Source organism: Giraffa tippelskirchi, chromosome 12 (assembly GCF_054371585.1).
Source record: "Giraffa tippelskirchi isolate mGirTip1 chromosome 12, T2T-mGirTip1v1.2.pri, whole genome shotgun sequence".
NCBI classification, from domain to species: domain Eukaryota; kingdom Metazoa; phylum Chordata; class Mammalia; order Artiodactyla; family Giraffidae; genus Giraffa; species Giraffa tippelskirchi.
The window spans coordinates 142,434,266-142,460,531 of record NC_137286.1 but is presented as its reverse complement, the minus strand read 5'-3'; the positions used below and the strand labels follow the sequence as shown (position 1 = coordinate 142,460,531).

Sequence of the window (26,266 nt, the reverse complement as noted above, 5' to 3'; positions counted from 1 at the left end):
TACACCACTTGACATTCGCTGGCTTACTTGGCAGGAATTCTTACAAAGCTCTCTGCACAGATGCTGTGTCGGAAAGGTAAGGTCGGGATGGAGCGAGCTCTCACAGGCACTTTTTAGTGGAAAGAGGAACAGAGATGAGATAGGACGTGGGGACAGAGACCACACCTGTGCTGGGCAGGTGACCCTGCCCACACTGCCTGCCCCTTCAGCACATTCTGGGAGATGCACTTTCCAAAGACCGTAGGGTATATGTTTTCTAAGGACCGTTTGCCTAATCCACAGTTTTAACAGCAAGGAACACTTAACGCTGGGAGAAAGATGGAAAGAAAAGTCATTTGCGTCTTAAAAAAATAACATGAGACAATTCTCTTTCCACATAGGTATGATTTCCTCATCCTCGAGAAACTGAGAAAGAAATTGGGTTTTAAGGATTTAAAGAAAAAAAGATCAGGGAAAATCATAAGTTTTCACATACAGTCGGGTTCCTGAGAGGTGATGCAATCAGCCTCTGGAGCACAGCCTCAGAGGCATTAGCCTTGGACCAATCCAACACCTGCTTGCTGTCTGTTGTGTTTCAGGCACAGTGCTGGCAAGTTTCACCCCCATTTAAGCCAGTTTACATCACACAACAAAGATATGGCCACACAGTTCCTGTTAATAAATGCAGCCCAGGGAGAGCTGAAAAGGATATAGATGGTTCAGCACACACCCTACCACCTTAGAAAGAAGTGGGAAGCGCAGAGATGACTTGTGCAGGATCATTAATTTCGCATTTTTAAACCATGGTCCCTCTGTCTGTCTCTCTGTGTATCTCTCTCTGTCTCTCCCTCCCCCTCTCTCTCTCCTCCCTCTCCTCTCTGTCCCTCCCCCTCTCTCTCTCCACCCTCTCCTCAGTTATTTACGGACATGGCCAATTGCTGAATTGCTTTTCATGATTAACTCTCTTCTTTCAAGGTCAGTGACTGCCCTTCACATGATGATAGCACTCAAGGTAACACACGATTCAGATAAACCTTGAGATGTTGACCTACCCTAAGTTCAGTGTAATTAAAAGGTGTGCCTACGCCTGAGCCAACTGTTTGAAACACATTTGCTAGAAACCTCATAATGTCTCCACGCTTACCGTGAACATCTGTTCATGAATTGCCTTCACAGGCCCGTAGTTCAGAACAGTTTTCATAAAGCTCTAAAAATCTGCATGAAATTAATGACAGCAAATAAGCTTGAGCTGATTTTTAAAAATTAACTCCAAATAACAATTTCTGATTTAAAATTAGCAGGGAGAAGATGGTCTATTTATATACTGCTAGAGAATATAAGGTGGATTCAAATACTTTAGGAGTAAACTGACTGAACTAACCATCCCGTTGGCAGAGTCTGTGTTTTGACAAGCACTGGAATTTCTTGAGATATTGTTCCTGAGAGTTATTCTTTCCATGACTGTTTACAAGGCGATTGATTTTTTCTTTATTACTAATGGCATTGGTGCTCCCAAAGAAATAATAGAGAGAGAGAGAAAATAAGAGAGAGAGCAAGCAACATTCCCACTGAAACTATTCTAGAATAGTCTTGCCTCCCCACCTCTAAATATCCTTGCAGGACACCAGAAGGCATTTTAAATGCTATTTATGTCCAGCAGGGCACCCAAGCTACTGCTGCTGCTGCTGCTGCTGCTGCTAAGTCACTTCAGTCGTGTCCGACTCTGTGCGACCCCATAGACGGCAGCCCACCAGGCTCCTCTATCCCTGGGATTCTCCAGGCAAGAACACTGGAGTGGGTTGCCATTTCCTTCTCCAATGCACGAAAGTGAAAAGTGAAAGTGAAGTCGCTTAGTCGTGTCCGACTCCTCACGACCCCATGGACTGTAGCCCACCAGGCTCTTCCATCCATGGGATTCCCCAGGCAAGCGTACTGGAGTAGGTTGCCATTGCCTTCTCCAAGGGCACCCAAGGGCGTTGCTTAAAGAGCAAGAGGCAAAATTCTTACTCCATGAGAACAGTTGACTCACTCAAGTTCAACAATAAATCAGCTAGAAATGGTTAATCTTGAAGAAGAAAATATGCTAAGACACTAGAGTGTATCTAAGTAAACTAACTAGGGGTTTGTGATTTAAAATATAGAAATGTTTAAAATAATTCAGGTCACCCAGAGTGGGAAGACAGTGGACAAATGTTCGAAGACAAAAACTTGCCCAGGTAGTGACCGCTGTGGTCCATTCTCCATCCATCAGACCCCAGGGAAAGGAGGAAGCTGAATAACACTGAACAAGTCACTGTACTCTCCATCACTCAGGCTCAGCTGCAACAATAATGTTATCTTTCTGGATATTCTCCAGACTTTAAAACACTATTATTCATCTTTAAATGAAGACCAGAATACCTACCTGCTAGGGTTGTGGAGATTACATGAATATAAAACTTAGCACCATCCTTGCTCTGCAGTCAACTCTCTACAAATTAATGCTGTTATAATTACGGTCATGTGTATTATCTTCAGTCTTTAGTATTTAGACATGTGCTCAGTCATCTGACTCTTTGCAACTCCATGGGCTGCAGCTCGCCGGACTCTTCTGTCCATGGGATTTCCCAGGAGAGAATACTGGAGTGGGTTGCCATTGCCTTCTCCAACTTAGCCATGAATTGATTTTATGGGGAAAAAAATGTCTATTTGACATTCATCCTGTTTTTTTTCTTTCCTATTCATCCAAAGAGTATGTACAGAGTTCCTTTTGTGTTCTAGGCAGTGGGCAAGACAGAGGGGCTGAAATCCTAGGAGATCAGAGTCAGGCAGGTGTATGACTAGCTATAGCTCATGGAGTTGAGACTGTAGACCAACCTTGTTGTTCAGTCACTAAGTCGCATCCGACTCTTTGTGACCCCATGGATTGCAGCACGCCAGGCTTTCCTGTCTTTCACTATCCTAGGCAGTGCTAATTTACAACTTCTGAGATCTTGACTGCCTAACTTCTAGACAAACATGGGTTACTGTGGCTGAAAGTAACAAAATAAAACTTTCATTTTAGCAAACCTAAGTAAGGTATCTTTCATAAGTATCCAGGTGTATTCCAAGTAAAGATGAGCCAAACATGAATGTAAAAGGCCCATTTGAGAGAACCCATAAGCATCTGAAAGTCAGGAAAATAAAAATATAAATTCACTTAATGGAAAGAGAGCCTCAGACAACACTAAGCCATTAGGACCGATGGTTATTCTCTTGCCAAGGATCTCAAAAGATGAAAACAGCATCTCTGAGCCCTGTCCTGTGTTTAATCACATCGACCCTCACCCACACACCCCTTTCCACACTCCTTCAATTCTGAGCTGTCCTGCAAAGCACACTTGGCTCCAATATACACATATAAGCAGCCTTGCCAAGGCATTCAAGTACATGTGGATGCTCTCAATGATAAGCAAGGGCTTGTATTAGCTCTAGATAACACACTAAGCTTTAAAGGAAAAAGATAGAAAACTCATGTCTAGCTTTGGGGTCTTCAACACTGACAGTGTTGTTTCCTACCTTCAGAACATCCTGTCTACATCACTCCCTAAAACAGCCCAATTTTATTCACACTAACAATTTGCTGCGTGCAATGCCACTGTCTCCTTATAATTATTCATAACATTTTGGGATAAATTTTGCTGCTTTAAAATGACACTAGCCTTCCCAGCCTCTAACCTTTACATTTTGAGCATTGGTACAGATTTTAAATCTATTGACCACCCACAGCTAAGCACAAAATTGCATTAAAACTCTTGCACTTTCCTTTTACATCAATTTACAACAATTCCTCATTTTAATTATCATTTGAACATATCCCATACCTTTTTACATTTCATCCTTCATCTACATTTTTTGCTAATTTTCCATTTAGATTCTGCTTTTTAAGCACTCAAAAAGGAAAATCCATCTTTACACCAAAGTAGGAGCTACTTATGAAATGGAAATGTTACCAATAATGTGGATGAAGAATGAAATTTAATAGTAAATTGTAGGACTTTGTAAGGGCTTCCCAGATGGTTCAGTGGTAAAGAATCCACCTGCCAAGCAGGAGATACAAGTTCAATCCTTGAGTCAGAAAGATCTGCTAGAGAAGGAAATGGCAACCTGCTCCAGGATTCTTGCCTGGAGAATCCCATGGACATAGGAGCCTAGTGGACTACGTACAGTCCACAGTGTCTCAAAGAGTTGGACATGGTTTATGACTAAACAGAAGCAGCAGCAGGACTTTGTGCCAGGCAGAAAGCAAAGCACTTTATACATATTATCTCATTTAATCTACAGGACAATCTTATACGGTGCTGGTGTTTTGTCACACCCATATTACAGATGAAAAACTGAGGCTGGAAGACATTAAGCCATTTGACAAAACGTCACACAGCAAAAAGACAAAATTCCGAACCCCCATTTGCCTAACTCCAGGAACGAGATTCAAGCATTACCCCATGTGCAGAACATTTTATATGTTTTTTTATGCATGTGCTTTTTGTGCAAAATACTTTTCAACATTGAAGCGGCCAAAAGAAATCCACACACAATGGAATAAAGCCTTTGGCCCTTTTAAGGCTCTTTAAACCTTTATTTTTTTCCTTTCTAATATACCCCTTGCTACTGCATTCAGTCACAAATGGAATGACATAAAAGAGGTAATAACACAAACGATATTAAAATAACCCAGGCAGCCGTAGCAAGAATCCACGGGTAAAACAGAACAACAGGAAAACAAAGTCTAAAGGCCCTCGCCTTGTGGCGGTGGCTGCCAGCCCAGCTTCCTGGCTTCACCACAATCAGCCACACACCGCACGACAAAAATCTCCATCTCTGATATGTGATTAGAGGCCTCGTAGAACAATCCGCGTAAGGTCATATTTGCATAAGTCAAGTGTTCCACAGTCTGTACGGCGCCTTTACCTAATGCTGGATTCAATCACTGGTGTGGACCACAATCAACCCACCAGATGGCCCAAAATGCCAGCCAGCTTCCACTTAGACGAGAGTGGCGGGGATATGGCAGGAGTGAGGCAGTGGACTGAACTTCCAGAAGCTCTCGCTTCCTGCCCCAGCGCAGCTGTAGGAGGGAGAGGGGAAGGCCAGTTAGAGGGGCAGCAGGGCTTCAGGCCTCCTCTTTACCAGCGTGACTTTTCTCCTCTGTCTGGCAAGTATGCTGGAGTTTCATGCATGATTTGATTCAAAGGAGTATCTGATGTTGAGGTTGGAATATCATGAATTCAAGGCAGCTCCTACCTTATGCTTCCACGTGGATGGGACTGGCCCAAGATTTTAGTATCTTGTGGCTCAGTGGTAAAGAACCCACCGGCCAATGCAGGAGACGTGGGTTCAATCCCTGGGTGGGGAAGATGGAGTAGTAAATGGAAACTCACTCCAGTATTCTTGGCTGGGAAATCCCATGGACAGAGGAGCCTGGCGGGCTACAGTTCACAGGGTCACAAAGAGTCAGACACCACTTAGCGACTCAACAATAACATGCAACCAATGAGTCAAGGCTGGAAAGTGTCAAAACCTAGACTGGAACCCCGGCTGGAAAGTGTCAAAACCTAGACTGGAACCCCGGCTGGAAAGTGTCAAAACCTAGACTGGAACCCCGGCTGGAAAGTGTCAAAACCTAGACTGGAACCCCGGCTGGAAAGTGTCAAAACCTAGACTGGAACCCCGGCTGGAAAGTGTCAAAACCTAGACTGGAGCCCCAGTATTTCAATCCCTGGTCCAGTGCTTCACTCAACACAGCATGAACCTTATCCATTACTTCTGCTTCTTTCTACTTCTACTCTGGGACACCCATTGTTATTTTTTTCCAATGTTGGTAAATGCACGCGACAGATCATTCCTTGATGGTCTCTTATCATCTCTCCATCACAGGCCACTCCTTCATCCAACCTTTAAAAGGTGGGTAGATCTAGGAGTCATATAAGGCCCATGGTCTTTGGAGCAGAGGCATGTTTGATGAACTCTGCACGCATGAGCGCGGCATGTTGTTGTTCACTCACTGAGTTGTGTCTCACTCTTTGCGGACCCGTGGACTATAGCATGCCCGGCTTCCCTGTCCTTCACTATCTCCTGGAGCTTGCTCAAACTCATGTCCAGTCAGTCAGTGATACTATCCAACCATCTCATTCTTGTTGTCCCCTTGTCCTCCTGCCCTCAATCTTCTCTAGAATCAGGGTCTTTTCCAAAGAGTTGGTTCTTCCCATCAGATGACCAAAGTATTGGAGCTTCAGCTTCAACATCAGTCCTTCCAGTGAATGTTCAGGGTTGATTTCCTTTAGGCTTGACTGGTTCGATCTCCTTGCAGTCCAAGGGATTCTCAAGAGTCTTCCCCAGCACCACAGTTAGAAAGCATCGATTCTTCTTCAGTGCTCAGCCTTCTTCATGGTCCAACTCTCAAATCCATACATGACTACTGGAAAAACCATATCTTTGACTATATGGACCTTTATCAGCAAAGTAATGTCTCTGCTTTTTAATATGGTGTCTAGATTTGTCATAGTTTTCCTTCCAAAGAGCAAGCATCTTTTAATTTCATGGCTGCAGTCATTGTCTGCAGTGATTTTGGAGCCCAAGAAAATAAAATCTGTCACTGTCATGTCTGACTCTTTGTGACTCCATGGACTATAGCCCACCAGGCTCCTCTGTCCATGGGATTCTCCAGGCAAGAATACTGGAGTGGGGTGCCAGGGGTAGTGTCTCCAGGGGACGTTCCTGACCCAGGAATTGAACCTGGGTCTCCTGCACTGCAGGCAGATTCTATACTGTCTGAGTCACCAGGTAAACCCAGTTCAGCCATACATATACATATATCCCCTCTTTTTTGGATTTCCTTCCCGTTCAGGTCAGCACAGAGCACTGAGTAAGTTCCCTGAGCTAGACATATATACACTATCAATATATATGTTAGTTATGTTATCAATATATACATATGCTTTTAAATTAGATGTTCTGGGTGTAAATTAGATAATGGGAACCTACTGTAGAGTTTAAGATTATTGATTTTAAGTTTCATTACCAGCATCCTCCTGGTAACCAACAGCTTAAGAAGTGAAACTGATAGCAAAGCAGACGAGATGGAGACACTGAACACGGTGACGATTCCACGTTCTCAGTTGAGGTGATGGGCGGAGGCACCTCCCCAACCCCAAGGGCACAAACACATCGAAATGAGTCAGCGTGATGTCCACGCTCATCTAACATCTCTGAGTCCTCACAAGGAGGTAAGCTGTGCTCTGTCTCTCTGGTAACCGAGGCGACACGGAGATTCCCATCATTCCCATCATTTCCTTCAAAATGTGTCCAGCTAACCTCTAAAAGCCAAAACCCAGGAATATCCCTCACAAATTAGAGTGACACATGCAGATGAAGACCTAGAACATCTGACCTGAGTTAAGCCACAAGTTGGAGATAAAACCAAAGCCAGAATCCAGGCTCTATTATCTGAGTGGGATGTGAGAGGGAATGACGGAGCCCGAGAACTCTGGAACTGGAACCAGATTTTCATCACCAGCCTCGGGTCTTGCAGGTGAAACCGTTGAGCTCTAGAGAGAGAAATGACTTGCTCCAGGTCACAATTCAGGGACGCATAGCATGGCGTCAAGAACACAGGTCTCACGGATTCTAGTATTACATAGTCTTTCCATCAAGATCCACTCTTAGCTTGATAGAATTTACATCCCACTGGCTAAACACCATCACTCAGTCTCTATTTTGTGATAGGTGTGCTATCTGCAGTAGCTACTGCTCTTCTGGCCTTCATCAAAGTCACTAGAATAAGGAAATTGGCTGGATGGACTCACTTTCAACCCCTGTAGTGGACTTTTTAAGCCACTCTTGCTGTATATGTTTCAACTTGAGAGATTTAATGAGGAGAAATGACGTCCCGCCCCCATTGGAGACAACAAGAGTAAGAAAGAAAAGGCAGAGAGAGCACACAGACATCCTCTTTGTCAAGTTTCCAAACATGGATTAAAACCCTACTATGTGTGGGAACTCTGCCTGCACGTCAAGTCTGCTACGTTCTTACACATAAGTAGCTCAGAGTCTCCAAAAGGGTGACCTCAAGTCTCCTAACAATGCCTGTGAAATTTAATCATTGGGAGGTTACACCAAACCTCCGTTACGACTCCTTTAAATGAAATAGATCACAGTTAATAAAGAGCCTGCAAATTAAAGTAACCCAGCAGTCTTAACTAGCAATTAAAATGACTTTTTTTTTTCCTATCCAAGGTGAAACCATATGCTGGAGCAGATTTTTGTCACATCCAAGATAAATGAGAAGTTCAGCTCAGTGGGGAATAATTCCAGTTCACATTGAAGAATCAGCCTCAGTATCAAAATCACATTCTCTCAATGTCAGGGTCCTGCCACAGATTATCTGAAGACACCTGAGCTCAAGAGCCTCCCTGTGAGGACACAGGGTAAGGTGTGCATCGCCTCATTCCTACCCACACCCTCAGGAAGTTGCACACAGAGCCTGAATGCCAACAGAAGCCTAAACTGACTCTCCTCTTCCTTAGATATATTTATGGGATCATCTGACACTATTACAGAAGCACCCCGGGAATGGGGAACAGACTGGGACAGAAATGTTGTTGTTGATGTTGTTGTCATGGTCTATTCGCCAAGTCATGTCTGACTCTTTGCGACCCCATGGACTGTAGCCCATCAGGCTCCTCTGTCCATGGGATTTCCCAGGCAAGAACACAGGAGTGAGTTGCCACTTCCTGCTCCAGGGAATCTTCCCAACTAGGGTTCGACCAGGGATCAAACCCTAGTCTCCTATACTGGCAGGCTAATTCTTTACCACTGAGTCACCAGGAAAGCCCGAGAAAAATGTTCATAGGAATATTTAATCCAGAACGAAGCCCATCTCAGTTGGCCAGCAGATCCCTAAGGGGAATTCCAGGCTCTGGGAAACGCCAGACATCATCTAAGGAAAAAGAAAGTAGTAGCCCAGGAAGTAGGAGGTACCTGACACACAAAGTTAATACAACAGCCGTCAATAATGTTCAAGCTCAGCTGCTCGGAGCACCTCTTCCCAAGGCCCTGACTTGCCTCCACGTCTTCACCTGCCGTGGTGGGAAAGGGAGTGGAGATGATGGAGGTGGCATGCCAGGTGCAAAGATAGGAAGTGATTACTGGCATCAAAAGACAGAAGGAAAAGAGAGAGAGAAAGAAACGAACAAGGATACATAGACAGATAGCAGGCTGATGGATGGTTGGATGGGTAGATGAACAGACAGATAGATTTGTATTTTTGGATGGCATCAGCAACTCAATGGACATGAAATTGAGCAAATTCCAGGAGATGGTGAAAGACACGGAAACCTGGCCCGCTGCACCCCATGGGCTCACAAAGAGTCAGACACAACCAAGCAAGTAAACAACAAGAGCAAATTTATATCTCAGTGACAGGATGTGGTGAATCAATGAATGATTTGTAGAAAAGAATAAGCAATGACATGTGTTAGATACCTGCTTGGTTCTGGTCACTAAACTTCCAACTTCCTAGGTATCATCTCATGTAATCTATCAGTGACTGCATTGCTATTCTGCCTACTTCACACAGAAAGAAACTATAGACACGATTCATAATATCAGAGTTGGAATTAAAATCTTGTTCTGGGTAGCCACAAAACCCTTAGGTTTTCCACTGTCCACCCTGCTTCTCATTCAAGGTTCTGCTAAAATTCGGAAGACATTACCTCAGAAGATGGAATGCTGGCCATCCAGATTTGCTCTGTGAGCGCATAATTATAAACCACACCCTCACACTACCCAACTGTTTAACACATGCATCCTGCTGAACACAAACACAAAGAAACCACAACAGACTCTTCCCAAATCCTCCAGGACTTGCCAACAAGCAGACGAGAAGCACACTTCATTCAATACTGTCTTTCACCACCTCTGTCCTTGACACTCCATGGTCCCCACAGCCCCACCTCCCAGACAGTTTTTTACTCCAGAAGGTTCCCACCTTCTAATGTACAAACAAACTGCCTAGGATTTTGTTCAAATGCAAATTCTGATTCAGAAGATCCAGATTCTGAGAGTCAGCCATTCCAACAAGTGATGTTAGAACCCGAGTGATGTTAATGCTTCCGGTTTGAGGATCATGTTTTAGGTAACTAACCTTTGCTCTATACTCCATTGTTGCAGAAATTAACATGTTAACCATAAAAGAATATTTAGCACCATTTTCTGGGCATTAAGAATATATAATACACATAACAATAAGAAATGTGATGTGGACATGCGGATTTGGGTTCTATGTATTAATACATTTAAAGGCAGAGCATCTGTAAGTCATGGAGTCCCCCAAGCCCTTCCCAAATTACCCAGATGCAGTTTTCTATAACTAAAACCAACAGCCGCACAGTAAAGAATAATAGAATAATGCCATCTTGATGCTATTGAAATATATATTTACTTCTTATTCATGATCTTTCACCCATTTAATTTTCTCTGAGAAATTATTCAGGTCACTTTTTAAATGGGTTTCAATGTTTCCAGGGCTGCAGCTCATCATAGAATTGCTCACAGCAGATAGAATCTTGCATCAGCACTGCACTGGAGCTGGCAGACACAGAAATCGGTATGCGGATATTGTACCATAAACATCAATTTAGTATTATGAGGAAGGTTGATTGATTAATAAATACATAAGCCAGGAAGCCTAGTTTAACTCTTAATTCACTTTTTTTTTATTTCACAGAGAGGGAAAAATTAATCTAGAAGTGTTGATTGATTGAGAGCTTTACTATCGTCTAGACAGCAATGGAAAATGACTATGAACCTGGGACTCTGCAAACTGCATCATTTGCAAAATAAACCCAGTCAACAAATTTCATCACACTGTGATGGATGGTCAGCAAGAAAAGGCTGTAGAGATCATGGAGGAGAAGAAAGTGTAATAGTCCAAGGAAGCAACTCACCATGCAGAGTGGAGAAACCAGGAAGAACTAGCAAATATTTCCAGCTCAGGGGTGGCTACAAATGAAAAAAAAAAAAAAAAAAAACACTTGAAACTTTAAAAATTAATGAGCATCAGAGCACTGTGGCAGACTAGCAAATTAGAATTAGTACATTGAATTCTTAAGAACGCACAGAATATAAACATATTGTGCAGTTGTGGTCCCACTACAAAGACTGTATGATGTAAAGAACTGACTTACACTAGTGCCATGATTAAAAGGTCACATTTAGAACCAAATATTCTATATCCAGGCTTAAATAGTGCTGAATTTTTTCTAAAAACAAGGGAAGCATCGTCATTGTTCTCTGCTTTGAAGAGTAGCAATTAAGCTGAGCAGGGCAATTGCTTTTAAATTAAACCTACATCTTCTTCCTGTGATTCTGTTTTTCCTTTCCAGCTCATATTCACACAATGACAATCAAGGTCAAGTTCCAAGCCCTAACCTCAGAAAGCTGACATCAGAATCATCAATAATTGTTTGCATTCAGTGTGTCCAGGGAAGGAAATGAAAGGAAGGAAAGAAGGTGATATTTGAGGATCTACTATAATAAGAACTGTGAAACATTCCACCAGAGATTCCGACCAAATTTCTCACATCAACACTTTGTTTTATTAACCCCATTTTACAAAGGCGAAAATGAAAGATTAGGGATGTTAGGGAGATTGCAACAGCTGTTAAGTGGCAGAACCCCATTTATGTTGGGTTTTGTGCATGTTTTAGAGAATAATCTTTCCACACCCTGCAAGAATGACTGCAGAACTTATTAAAGCACATTGTCAGACTCCCCTACTCAGAGTCTCTGATTCAGTCAATGGGTTCATTTCCTACAGCTGCTCTAACAAATTACCACAAACTGGGCAGCTTCAGAACACAATGTCATTATCTCATAGTTCCGTGGGTCAGATGTTCACATACAGCACAACTCTAGTGGGTCCTCTGCTTAGAGTCTCAGGGCTGAAATCAAAGGTGTTGACATGGCTGCCTCCATTCCTGGAGCCTCTGGGGAAGAATCTGCTTCTGCTCTCATTCAGCTTGTGACCAAACTTAGTTCCTTGTGGTTGGAGGACTGTTGTCCCCTTGTCCTTGCTGGCTCTCATCAAAGGCCAAGCTTGACCTGTATGGGCTTCCTGTACTCCTCTCATGCTTTCTGAGTGGCCCCTTCCAGCAAGGCCAGAATCTTTGAATCTCTTTAAGTTTCTCTTCTGCTGCATCTCTCTGACTCCAACCAGAGAAAGTTCTCTGGTTTTAAGGACTCATCATAATTAGACTGGCCCCTTGTTAATCCAGAAAAATCTCCTGATCTTAAAAATCCAGGATCCATGGATAAGAGAGCAGATATCTTTTTTCAGGAGAAGTAGGTGCATTCTACCCACTGTAGTCAATGGGGCCCCAGAATTTCTGATCTAACAGGTTTCTAGGTGATGCTGCTGGTCAAGGGACCACACTTTGTGAACTCCTGCTCTAGCTTTTACTCCAAGTGTGGCCCATGGTGTCAGCATCACCTAGAAGCTTGTTAGAAATGCAGAATCTCAGGCTTCATCCCAAACATAGGAAAAAAGAACCTGCAGTTTAACAACATCCCCATAGAATTTCTATGCTCATAAAAGTTTGAGAAGCATTGCTCCAGGGCAATAAAAAATGGGATAAAGGGATAAAGTGTGTAGGCTTGCTGTCACTTCAGTTGTGTCCAACTCTTTGTGACCCCATGGACTGTGTCCTGCCAGGCTCCCCTGTCCATGGGATTCTCTAGGCAAGAACACTGGAGTGTGTTGCCATGCCTTCTTCCAGGGGATCTTCCTGACCCAGGGATTGAACTCATGTCTCTTATGTTTCTAGCATTGGCAGGTGGGTTCTTTACCACTAGAGCCACCTGGGAAACCCAAAGGAATGAAGTATATGCTTTATTTATTCTCAAAACCTTTCGGAAAGATACAGCTCCTCCTTTGTCCGGGTATTGCCTCCCCTTTTTTCCCTCTTGGAAGGAATGGAGGGAGGTATCTTACCTATAAATATGTACCTGTAAAGGATTCCTGTTCTCTCTCTCTCTCCAGTTTTATTTGCCCATCCCTGCTCCCCATTTTCTTTCAAAAGGAGGGAAATCTCCTCATGACTCAACCAAAGAAATGTTTAGCAACCTGAACAGAAGCAGGTTGGATCTGATGATTCACTGGGCAGCCCTGCCCAGGACACTCCTCCTTTGGTCAAATCCAAGGTCTGATGGGAATAGATTTCAAATGGTACTCAGATGGGTTCCAGGAGGAAATACGGTACTCACCATCACCCATGACCAGAGACAGGGCGAGTGCCGGCGTGTGCAGCAAAATCTGCTTTTACTTTGACATTAATAGGATTTTCTCAGTCCTGGAAAGAGATTCAGCAGAATCTAAGGGCCCCAGAGGAGAAGAAAATGTCATTAACCCTTTTATTGAGGATGTTATTGGTTTTCTGTGAGTTCCCATTAGAGGAAACTGGCTGCAGTTAGAATCTATGGAAGAAGACTGAAAAGTGGTGCAGACAGACAGCCTGCAACCAAACACACAGCTCGCTACTCTCTCCGGCTCAACAACGCCTGAGTGCAATTACTGAAACCTGATCATTAGACAGCCAGAGAAAAGTGGAATATGTTTCAAGACGTACACATTAACTGAGCATTATCTCAAACTCTCTTACTTTCTCTTAATTTAAGGCAAGATAAAGAGAACACATCAAAAATAGAAAGATGTTTGGTAGTGAAAATAAGAACATATGAGTACAATGAAGCTGTATTAAGCATACTCTATTTGTAAAAGACAAACTGATAAACTAATCCTCTCTCTCCCCCTGACCTCTTTCTCTCTCTCTCTCTCTCTCTCTCTCTCTCTCTCTCTCTCTCTCTCGCACACACATTCACTCACTATGCTGTTTCTTTTTTAGTGCACTGAGTTCCAGGCAATTAAGACCCATATTGTCTGCTAAAATCAACCGATTATTCCAGAATTTACATGAAAAATCAAATAAACCAACTCTCATTCCCAGCACATTCTCTTGATTCTTGGACTTCTCCCTTAATTGGATAAAGAGACCATGAGAGCATTTGCAATACTAAACCCAAGCCTCTAAAACATCACCAAATTATCTGTGGGTACTCAATAATACAAGTGTGCATTGACAAAGGATGTTAGCCACTCAGAAATGTTTAATGAGGCACCTGACAGTGTATGCAAATGATACCAACAAAGAGTCAATAGGCAATGACCAGTTAAGGCAAGATACGCGACAAAAGCCAAAGAGATGATAAGCACTCCAGAACTCTTGAAGGGAAAAACAATTCCTACCTCTCCGATCAATGCCTTTCGCCCACCTCCATTTCTGGAAACTATTTACCTTGAGAAGCATTTACAAAGAGAAAAAAAAAATTCCTTGAAATCTGCAGAGTGCTTACTTTTGAAAACCACCCAGCAAAATAGCTTAGCTTTCAATCCACCACTGATGAACCAGTGCTCTCTCAGATCTGTGTTTATCGGGAGTGGAGGGAGAAATAAGAGAGAGCCCAGCTCAAACCTGGGGTCGCTCTGGGGTCACTGGGGGACACAAGATGACCCTTCATTGGAATCTCCTCCAAACTCTTCATCTTTCCATATATATAAATTTACGATATATATGTACATACAATTATTATCAATTCACAGTATACAGAATAACTTGCGTGCTCCCCCCGCCAATAGACTGTGTTTCTGTCTCTATTCTTTCTCACGTGCTATTTCACCTCCCCTTCCCATTTCTGTGACCAGAAACCACCTAAACATCTCTTAAGACCCTGTTCAGATGTTGCAAGTCCCGCGTTTCCGTGTTGGAGGCTGCAGCTGTCCCTGACACGTGGTTGGCGGCCACCACCGTCCCGACATGCTTGCTGCTTGGCCACCAGCCCTCCAGTTGCTCCGGTGCTTCTCCACCTTCACAGCCATCAATTGCTCACAAAGCTGCTGCAGCCCCAGCACTCTTCCCTGGGAAATCCCATGGATAGAGGAGCCTGGTGGGCTGCAGTCCACGGGGTCACTTAGTGACTGAACAACAACAAAATTAAAGGAAAACTTCCCCCGAGTGACTAAAATCATCTGAGACCTTCTGTTCCTTCTTCTAGGGTAGTTGGGGCAATAAACTTGAAAACCCATCCAGAAAACATTTAAAGGACACCCCACCTGTATCTCACAGACTTTGCCAAATGTCTCCTCTGTAGCTGGCACCCAGCTGGATGCGGTGAATATGGCAGGAAGGACATTGCCTCCCCAGACACGCGTGCTGCTCTCCAGAGCAGCTCAAGAAGCGCTGTGAGGGGCTTCCCTGGTGGTCCAGTGGTTCAGAATCTGCCTTCCAGTGCAGGGGGTGCAGGTTTGAGCCCCGGGAGGGGAACTAAAATCACACATGCCGCCGGGCACCTAAACCCTCAGGCTGCAACTAGAGAAAGCCCACACACCACAGTAAAGACCCAGTGCAGCCAAAATTTAAAAAGAAAAAAGCAGTACTATGGTGACAGAGCAGAAAGGTGGTTGCAGGAATTCAAGGGACAGCACACACCTGGAGACACAGATTTTAGTGCCGGGAGATTACATTGCTGGAGTCTTGCTCGTTTCTACACATCTCTTGCATAAAGGTGCTGATCGCCTTTTCTTCTTTCAAGAATGGTTTGTACAGCACACAGACTTGGAAGATAGAAACGGTGTCTCCTTCCAGAGCACAGGGAAGAAATGTTCATTGTGCAGGACAATAAAAACCTCATCTCCCTCCTGGGCAAAAATCAGGCAAGTTTCCTTGCAGCCCATTGTTAAAAAAGATTGAGGTTTCCTAAGTTTGGAGTTCCTCAGCTGTGAAGAAAACCCAGTCCAGGTGCAGCGTCCAGGACACTCTCTGCCGCCCCCGTGACTTTGGGGACAAAAGAAGCTGACACACACGAGACACGAGGTGCTTGCTCTGCAGAGAATAGTAAGGTCCTTCATTTCTCACCCAGCAGGGCTGTGTCTTCTCCCAGCACCCTTGACACAGTGCTAGGCTGCAGTGTTAGCTTGAAAGGATAAAACCTAGGAATCTTCACAGTTCTTGACATTTAGATGGGGTCAGAGAATTATTTGGTGGGTTCTGACAACTACTTGAGCCAAGACAGGCTGGCTTTGTATAAGTTAGCCACAGGACATCCAAGAAGACAAGGTGAAGAGCACAGAAAAACCCAGAAAGCATGACCACACAACGCATTAAACAATCTCAGTTTAGAACAGGTTGGCCAGATTATCATCAAGAGTTTTACACACAGTCATGAAACTAAATCAATGGATTCAATTTCGCCTTAGGGTTCATTTTGAGTTAAAATTTTTATTGATAATAATATTAACCATAGTCTTAGTTAACGCAGTTCTTCCCAAACTGAGGCTAGAAGAAAAACTGTTCTGTATAGTGTTAATTGGTGTTCGAAGAAAAATCGACTTTCCTCGCACAATTAAGTTAGTTTGTTGACTGCAGATGAAGTTCAATAGGTTTTTTTTTCCCCTCTGAAGTCTCAATACTTTAACACGGTTATGCATATTTTTTAATAACCAAAGGGAACACTTAGCACTCTGCCTAGCCCAAGCTAATCTGATCAGATATCCTTTGTTTAGGGAAGCCTGACTAACATTTCCTGGAATCATCGATCTGTTCCTGCTGATATGAGTAATGTCTGTCTAAATCCATTTAAAAATCACTATAGCCTTATAAGATATTCTGTGGTGGCACAGAGGTAAAGCATCCACCTGCCAATGCAGGAGATGTAGGTTTAACCCCTGGGTTGGGAAGATCCCGTGGAGAAGGAAATGGCAACCCACTCCAGTATTCTTGCCTGGAGAATCCCATGGACAAAGGAACCTGGTGGGCTACAGTCCATGAGGTCGCAAAGAACTGGATATGACTTAGTGACTGAGCAAGCACCGTAGCCTTATAAGTAAACACAAAAAAATTATAATTGATAAAACTAATCTTTGGCTGGATTTGCTTTTTAAATGTATTCATCAGGTTAGGAGTCTGTGGTCCTAAACCTTCATGACCTAAAAAAAGTAAAATTTCATAAATGCTCATCTGCCTCTCTTCTCTGCTCCAGTGATCTACAAATTAACAAATCATTCTATTCACCACACAGAAACATGTAAGCATTTGGGTCATGCAGCCTCATCTCTGGTTGACTCACCTGTTCCCAGGGCAATTCACGTAGTACTAAATATATTTTGTTGTTGTTGTTGTTGTTTAGTCACTAAGTCGTGTCCGACTCTCTGTGACCCCATGGTCTGTAGCCCACAAGTCTCCCCTGTCCATGGAATTCTCCAGGAAAGAATACCAGAGTGGGTTGTCATTTCCTTCTCCAGGGGATCTTCCCCACCCAGGGATCAAACCTGTGTCTCCTGCATCGACAGGCAGATTCTTCTGAGCCACATGGGAAGGCCAGTCACTATATCACAATCAAACACAGCACATCTGTGATCTACCCTGTACGACTCAGGTGTTATATATTCTTTGTCAAAGAATGTACTTAGAGTTATTACTTTCTAGGTTGTTGAAAATAGAGCATGGTATACTTATATTATTTTAATGTGAAAAATATATAATGTATATAAACTACTGTATTATATGTGTGCATATGTATCATATACATACATTTTGAAAACACCTATGCAAGTTCTTTCAACTCTAAAACTGAAAGGATTAGAGAGGGAAGTAAGTCAGAAAGAGAAATATATACTCACACATGTATGTGGAATCTAGAAAAATGGTACAGATGAACCTAACTCCAGGGCAGAAATAGAGATGGAGACATAGAGAACAGACATACGGACACAGCGGGGGAGAGGGTGGGATGAGCTGAGAGAGAAGCATTGATGTATATACACTTCCTTGTGTAAAACAGATAGTGTATAGCACAGGAAGTTCTGCTTGGGGCTCTGTGATGACCTAGAGGGGTGAGATGGGGGGTGAAGAGGGAGGTTCAAGAGGAGGGGATGTATGTATACATATGTTGATTCACTTTCTGTATAGCAGAAACTAATACAACATTGCAAAGCAATTATACTTCAATTTTTAAAAAAAAGATTACAGAAACCACATAAGAAAAAGTTGATAGCCCTCTGATTGTTAGACATTTTGTAGCTGAAATAATGGTTTAATCATTGCTCCAAGCACATATTACAATACAAATGTAAACATAACTTCCTTAAAGTTGTAGGGAAAATCGGTATTTCCCACATTGAAAAGCTCTCTTGACCAAAAGTATTTTGTCATAATCTGCTTCAGTCTATTAAAGGGTAAAGATTCAATTAGATGGTTTTCTGCTGTCTGTAAATCTATCCTGAATCCCTCACCCCTAGCACAGAGCCATCATATACAAGACATCTAATCAGTATTTATTGAATGAATAAGTAAACTTTTCACCTGGAAATTGATATAACTATAGCATACAATTTTAAGTATATGTGCTATCTGTGAACTTCTCTACCACCAATCCATTTAATTCAAATGGTATAAAAGGTGAAAGAAGAGAGTGAAAATGCTGACTTAAAACTCAACATTTAAACATCCAGTCCCATCACTTCATGGCAAATAGATGGGGGAAAAGTGGCAGATTTTATTTTCTTGGGCTCCAAAATCACTGCAGATGGTAACTGCAGCCATGAAATTAAAAGACACTTGTTCCTTGGAAGTCAAGCTATGACAAACCTAGACAGCATATTGAAAAGCAGAGACATCACTTTACCCAGAAAGGTCTGTAGAGTCAAAGCTATGGTTTTTCCAGTAGCCAAGTATGGATGTGAAAGCTGGACTCTAAAGAAGGCTGAGCGCCGAAGGATTGATGCTTTCAAACTGTGGTGTTGGAGAAGACTCTTGAGAGTCCCTTGGACTGCAAGGAGATCCAACTAGTCCATCCTAAAGGAGATCAGTCCTGGATGTTCATTGGAAGGACTGAGGCTGAAGCTGAAACTCCAGTATTTTGGCCACCTAATGCGAAGAGCTGACTCATTGGAAAAAACCCTGATGCTGGGAAAGATTGAGGGCAGGAGGAGAAGGGGACGACAGAGGATGAGATGGTTGGATGGCATCACTTACTCAGTGGACATGAGTTTGAGCAAATTCTGAGAGATAGTGAAGGACAGGAAAGCCTGGCATGCTGCAGTCCACGGGGTCACAAAGAGTTGGACACAACTAAGTGAACAACAAATGAAAGTTCACACACAGAAAAAAGAAAAGAAATGTAAAAGAAGTGTTTAAATGGTTTAAATGAAGGAATTATTAAATTACTAAAGTCCTTAGGATTATATAAGAAAATTAGAGTTAAAACAATGTAGGAAACGTAGACAATATTTCGCTTATATAGATGTTTCACTTTAATTGAAAAGCAAACACGTTTGTCACCACAGTTTTTCTTTATAAACTATTTTACAGAGTTTTACAATATTCATTTATTTGAGATCTTTAGCCTTCTTAAAACAAGTAGCATTTATTTCATAAATCCTCAGGATTTTAGCAGAGCAGTAGTTTGTTCTTTTAAACAAAAGTCATGCAGAGGAGTCAGAAATTCATGTTGAAATCAATAAAAGATTTGAAACCACATAGGTAACTTATCTGTCCCTGTGTCTGAGTAACTTCAGACTGGGCTAAATGTAATGTCTCTTGGACCCATGAGCTTTGTTTCTCTGTCTGTTTGTTAGACTTGGTGTAGCCAGGATAATCCTCAGCTTCAAAGCTGCTTCACTAATCTCATGTGTGAGGACTCACTATCACACACATCTCTTGGTTATTTGTGCTTATGAGACCCACATCAAGACTTTTCCTACAGAAAGCTGAAAACAAAGGATCACCAACCCCTGTGAATTTATCACCTATGTGAGAAGACAGTCATACACAGAACTAACTGTCCTATAGAATGGAGCTCACTTACTCATCCAGTCATCGAGTCCTTACTGATTTCTGCAATGTTTATTAAACACATATTATGGCACAGGTTTGGTGGAAGATGCTGCAGGGACAAAGACTAATAAAATATCGTAGTCCACCGGCAGGCTTACAGTACATTACATTCACTCACTTCCATGACCTCTACCCTGCCCTAGTCCAGGCCCTATAGCTCCTCAACAACCAAAAAAGACCAGTGTCTACGTTTTCCCAGAATCTCTAGCCAATGGACAGTGGTTCAGTCTTCCTAATGCACAAATTTAAGTAACTCCTCTCTTCAAAGTAGACCTTTGGCTCAGACGGTAAAGCATCCGCCTGCAATGCAGGAGGCCTGGGTTCAATCCCTGGGTCAGGAAGATCTCCTGGAGAAGGAATTGGTAATCCACTCCAGTACTTTTGCCTGGAAAATTCCATGGGCAGAGGAGCCTGGTAGGTTACGGTCCATGGGGTCGCAAAGAGTCAGACACGACTGAGCAAGTTCACTTTCCACTTTCCTCTTCAAAACCTTTTACTTCCACTCTATAACCCATGGAGTAAACTATAAATTCCCTAACTGGCAATAATCTGGGGATCTCACCATCTTGGCCCCAATCTACCTTTCCAGTCTTAAAAAACTAAGATATCGAGGAGTGATTTACATGATCCCAGTCCTTTTGCATATAATATTTCATATACATCGCCCTAGCCTTTTCACAAATGCCATCTCAACAACAACAATGGAGATTATCTGAGCAATGTTGTGTGTCCCTCTAAAACATTTCATTTTTCCCTTTGGCTCACCAGAGACTTGGTTTCTAAGCTCCAGACATCTAAGTGGAGCCGTGTGACTAGTTCCAGCCAATAGAATGTGAACAGATTTGGATTTGTTAATAGGCCTGTTTTCCTAAGAGATCTCTCACAGGCTCTTCCTCTCTCTTCCCTTTTGTGGCAAACTTGGGGGTCATATGTTAAGGACGATGGCATCCCAGGAAGGAATGCCTGAAAGTCATGTTCCCCCCCAAAACCAAACGGACTGGGATGTTAGGAGACCTTTGATCTTCATTGCATTAAGTGACTGAGACTTCCGTTTATTCTGACAATGCATGGAGAAATTAATTTGATATCCTTTTAGAAATGAGAAGACTAAGATTCTGAATGATAAGTGACATCCACATTCATATGGTTAGGGACTTCCCTGGTAGTCCCGTGGCTAAGACACCATACCTCCACTGCAGGGGGCTGGGGTTCAATCCCTGGTCAGGGAACTAAGATCCCACATGCCAAATGGTGTGGCCAAAAAAAAAAATCTAAAAAGATTTTTTAAAAGTTTGCACTGACTTAAGTTCATTTTTATAAGCTTTTATAAAATTTTACATATTTTCTACTTCTATTAATTATTTTAAACTATCCCACTCCCCAAGACATAACATACAAAATATCATAATTATTTTTTTAAGTGCTACCTTAGTAGTTGTATTTTAAAGACAACAGAATCACTAGGGGGTGGGATGGGTAGGAGGAAGGTTCGAGAGGAGGAGACATATGTATACCTATGGCTGATTTATGTGGATGTATGGCAGAAAGCAACACAACATTGTAAAGCAACTATCCTCAAATTAAAAATAAGTGTGTGTATATATATATACACACACATATATATATATGACAACAGAATCAAAAAAGACATCATAGGCAGCATTGACTTTACATTGCCTTGCATGTAAGTCACTCAGTAATCATGTTGAATGAATAAAGGTGGTGGTTTAACTTTTAATCTGTCATGGATTTACAGTGAGTGTCAGCGAGTCACTTCTGATACTAACACAGATGGGTAGGGTCTGCAAAGGATCTTCTGGACATGGTGTCCACTTTGATCTCCTCTTTAACTACAGGACGTTAGTTCTGGTTTTTAAAGTTTTGAAATCCTCTAATCTTCTCTACTGAGCCACTTGATTATATACACTCTGCTTCACGTTTCAGAAATGAACCCACAGTGTCTATGTTTCTCAGAGATGAACTTAGGGTATTTGAAGACGGGAGCAGACTATTAACAAGCTGTCATTCTTGTTTTATGTTTGTTACCACAAACCAATTCACTTCAGCAGTTTTTATCTACTAAAAAAAAAATTATACAAATTAGAATGTGTCTTAAAAAATGAATTGCTTCTAAATAAACCTTAGATGCAATTTGACGATACTTATTATGAAGAGCCAAGTCTCCTTTCATTTGGCACTAGTGACAAAGGTTAAAAATGCCCTCCTATAAAATACTGCATAATTAAACAAAGCAATTTTGTAATTACCCACTACAGAACTGGATGAATTCCAAGTTTCATAATTATTTCAACCTATAGATGATCCACTTGTACAGAAAAAAAAAGTCCAAAGGACTTTCTCTACAGCATTTCTTTTCAGTGCAATTTATTTCCTTCCTATTTTTTTCAATTTGTTCAGCCATTCTTCAAAAAAAAAAAAAAATTTCAAATAACAAAAAACAAATAGCTGTCCACTCCTTGAACGTCCCTCCTTCAGTAATGATGCATAGTTATGGGTATAGGATGTTAGGCTTTCTGTTTTAGAGTTGCTAAAACTCCACACCAGAAATGAGACATACAGGTAGTACCTGGTCTACTGAAAACTCAACCATACCATCATCAGGTGCAAGAGTAATGCCTAAGGAGAAGCTGAGGGAACTCATTATAGTGATCTGATAGAGACAAAACTCTGTGAAAGTCAAATTCCTGTTTCCCAATGGGATCAAATTACACAGCAGACAGGCAAATTCCCACCATGCCAGCTTCCTCATGCTGAACTTCCGGAAGTTTCCATCTCAACCACACACTATTCCCTCAATTTCTCACCATGCCCAGGGGACAGGCTCTTTCACCAAACTTCAGATGAATGTCCAGCTAGCTAAGGGTCCAGCCCCACTTCCCTGTCAATGGAGGACATTGCCTGTGGGTAATTCTGTAGAAGGAATCCATTACGCACAATCCAACATAATCTGAGATGATCCAAAAAAAAAAAAATTTTTTTTTTTTTTAGAAACCTTCAGAATTTCCAGGTCACTGGATGAATTTTAAAATCACAGAGATGACCTAGTCCTTTCATCAAATATCCATGATACACCTTAGGCATTTTGCAAGTACCAATTCTAATACCTTGGCCAAATTTCACCTTTGAGAAGGTATCCTTGTTAATTATTCAGTCATTTTACTTTGAAAGTAGTATTCTTGCTTTAGGCTCAGACCACTTCCCCCTAGCACAATGAATAAATGTCCCCAGATGCCAGGAGGCCGTGTGGAGTTTCTATAAGTGAAAAAATCTTAAAAAATGATGGAGTTGCACTCAGATCTCACTATTAGAGCATGATTAACTTTTCCAGAAGGCCACATTTGCCTTCTGGAAAAGTGAAAAGCAGAGTACATTAACCAGTGATTCACAGAGTCCAAGTCCAACATCCTCTGGGGACTCACCTCCTAGTCTGAGCATTGAGAACCAGGGAGAACAATGGTCATTACATGAATCCAGTGGTCCAGGCGAAATGGCTTGGCTTTGTCTTTCAGGCTCTTCTCTTTCAGAGTTTTAATGTAAAAATAGAAGACTAAATAACCTGACCTCTAGGCAAATTAAACACCCTGTATAAATTTCAACTGAAAACCACTTAGAGCAATTTTATATTTATACGCTGTCTTTATGAGCACATATATTTATGTATCCCTTATTATGCCAGACACCTTTCTAGGTGTGTTATAAAAATTATAATTTTTAATCCTTATGATAAGCCTTTTTTTTTTGCATAAAATGACAGGTTCTAAGAATTGAAGAAATTTGGTCAAGGTCACTCAATACAGAAGGTGAACATCTGTCTCCCCAGCCCATGGTCTTTCTACAAAAGCACGTTACTCTGCATGTACAGGTATTGATTCTCCATCAACTCTGCCAACTCCTGTGCTCTTCCATTTTTCAACACTCATTTCTCCCTTAAATACCTTATCTGGAGCTTAGAAACCCTCTACCAAAACTTTTTTCTTCATCTAGTATTGCATTTCTCACTACATGTCAACTTCCTACTGTTCTTAGAATTCTCTCTGGCTTCGTTTCCTCCGTTAATCCATGTGGCTTCTGACCTCCTGACCAAACAGACTAATCATCCTTCCTGCCTTCCTCAACCATGCTGATATCAACTCCTTCTTTCATTCCACCCGGTTTGAACATCCACTCTGTGTACTCTGCCTGCCACCAAGAACACAAAAATACATAGTATAATCTCATTCCCTAAGGCATCTCAAAGTCTACTTGGAAGACAGACAAGAAAAGAAACCATTCGAAGGCAATGGAACAGGTGCTATAAGACAGATAATGCTTAGAAAACTACAGGAACACATTTATTGAATACCTACTGTTATCTCATTGCATCTGGTATTATTATCATCAGATCATCTGAACTTTAAATATGAGGAAGCTGAGGCTTGGAGATTTAAGATAATTTGCCCGAAGTCCAACATCTTGGAAGCGAGAGAGTAGAATGGCCAGTTCAAGACTATCTGATAACGAACTCACCCTCTTTCCCGTCCACAAGCACTAATGCAGTTCTGCTCTACACTCGAATGAAAGTTCTTCTCTTAAGATGGTTTCCAGTTCAGCGCCTTCTTCTTGTCCACAAGCACCCAATTCCAACAGGGCCCTCATGTTGCCCTTGATTCTTTACTGCAATGCCCCGCCGAGCTCTTTGCCTCAGGAGGAACCCTGTCACTCTGGAGGGTCTGCAGCACAGAGAAGGAAAACCTGTGTTTGCTGGGGTGCCAGTCAGGCTTGCTGCAAACTACACCACAATTCTGGGGGTTAAAACAACAATGTTATATTGTCTCTCATGCTTCTGAGGGTTGACTGGGCTCAGCTGGAAGTTTCTTGCTCAGGGTCTCTCATGCAGTTGCAGTCAGGTGCTGGCTGGGACGGGAATCATTAGAAGGCCCCCCTCACTCACGTTTCTTGTGTCTGGACCAAGATGGCTGGAACAAGTGGGAATTGGTTGGGCCTGTCCATGGGTTCGCTCTGGCCACCTCTCAGCATGGCAGGCTCGGAGGAGTGCCGGGCTTCTCACATGGCAACTGGCTACCCCCAAAACATGTATCCTAAGAGGCTGGGGAGAAACCTTTAGACTTCTTTTGATCTACCCATGGGCTTCCCAGGTGGCACCAGTGGTTAAAAAAAAAAAAACAAAAAAAAACCAAACCCGCCTACTAATGCAGGTAGACTTAAGAGACGCAGATTTGATTCCTGGGTCAGAAAGATCCCCTGGAGGAGGAGGCATGGAACCCACTCCAGTATTCTTGCCTGGGAAATCCCAAGGACAGAGGAGCCTGGCAGGCTATAGTCCACTGGGTAGCAAAAAATAGGATGCAACTGAAGCAACTTACTAAAATCTAACCTTGTAAATTCTAGAATGTTATGTCTGCTCAATTGAGATAAGTCTAACTAAGCCAAAAGCATCAGTCCAGACTCCAGGGGAGGCAAATTAGACTCTACTTTTCAGTGAAAGAAGTGGCACAAAAAAAAATTTGATGACTTGATCTGGGTTCAAATTCCAGCTTTGCTACTTACTAGCAGGGTGGCCTTAAGCCAGTGGCTTAACCTCTCTGAAACAGTGTTCTTATCTCTTAAATATTGTAAAGAGTATCTATCTCATTGGGTTGCTGTAAGAATCAAATGAAATCCAGTGTGTAAAGTACCAAGTACCAGGCAGGTAGTTGCTTTGTAAATATTAATCTCTCTGGGCTGCTGGGGGCAGTGTGTATGGGCTCCACAATTGGACACCAAATCTCCATCCTAAAGCCAACCTACTTCCTTCCTGTTGTTCATGGCACAGCCATCTCCCAGCTCCCTAACTACAAGACTTCAGAGTCAGCCTCTCCCTTTAGGTCCCATTTTCTAAGCCCCGGGGTTTCTAATTCATCATTTAATCTCAAATCCACTATGTCGACTCAACCCCAGGGTCTCATTCAGTCCTCAGCATTGCTCATCCACACACCTTTGTAATTCTCCCTGCCCCCGGCCTCTCTCCCATTTCAATCTGTCCTCCAAGGTCACAGGAGTTAGGTATTTGATGATGCTTACACTGTTAAAACGTTTCCCACTCCTTTCAGATAGAATGTACAACTGCTAGCACTATAGAAGATTCTCTTACCCTCTGACCTCTGACCCAACCCACATGTCCACTTCCCTTCCCATCCCTCCCTCTGAGACACCTTACACTAAGTCACCCTGGGGTGCCACCGCGCTAGACAAACACATTCTGGATTCACATGACTTCGTGCCTTTGCAGGTCCTTGGGGCTCCGACAGGAATGCTCACAGCAG

At 42.4% G+C, this 26,266-nt stretch overlaps 2 long non-coding RNA genes across 2 annotated transcripts in view; one reads left to right on the top strand and one right to left on the bottom strand.

Moving 5' to 3' along the window:
* LOC145530575 (uncharacterized) overlaps positions 1-24,673 on the bottom strand; it is a 170,153-nt gene extending 145,480 nt beyond the window's left edge. The window contains exons 1-3 of the long non-coding RNA XR_014071910.1: positions 24,471-24,673; positions 13,261-13,368; positions 10,944-10,998 (exon numbers count right to left, since the gene is read on the bottom strand). This is a non-coding gene — a long non-coding RNA (uncharacterized LOC145530575). The remainder of the gene's footprint in view (positions 1-10,943; positions 10,999-13,260; positions 13,369-24,470) is intronic.
* LOC145530574 (uncharacterized) lies at positions 6,663-11,221 on the top strand. The gene is made up of 5 exons (XR_014071909.1): positions 6,663-6,780; positions 7,022-7,223; positions 8,233-8,423; positions 10,522-10,603; positions 10,724-11,221. It is a non-coding gene; the product is annotated as an uncharacterized LOC145530574 (long non-coding RNA).
* Positions 24,674-26,266: the final 1,593 nt, after the last annotated feature.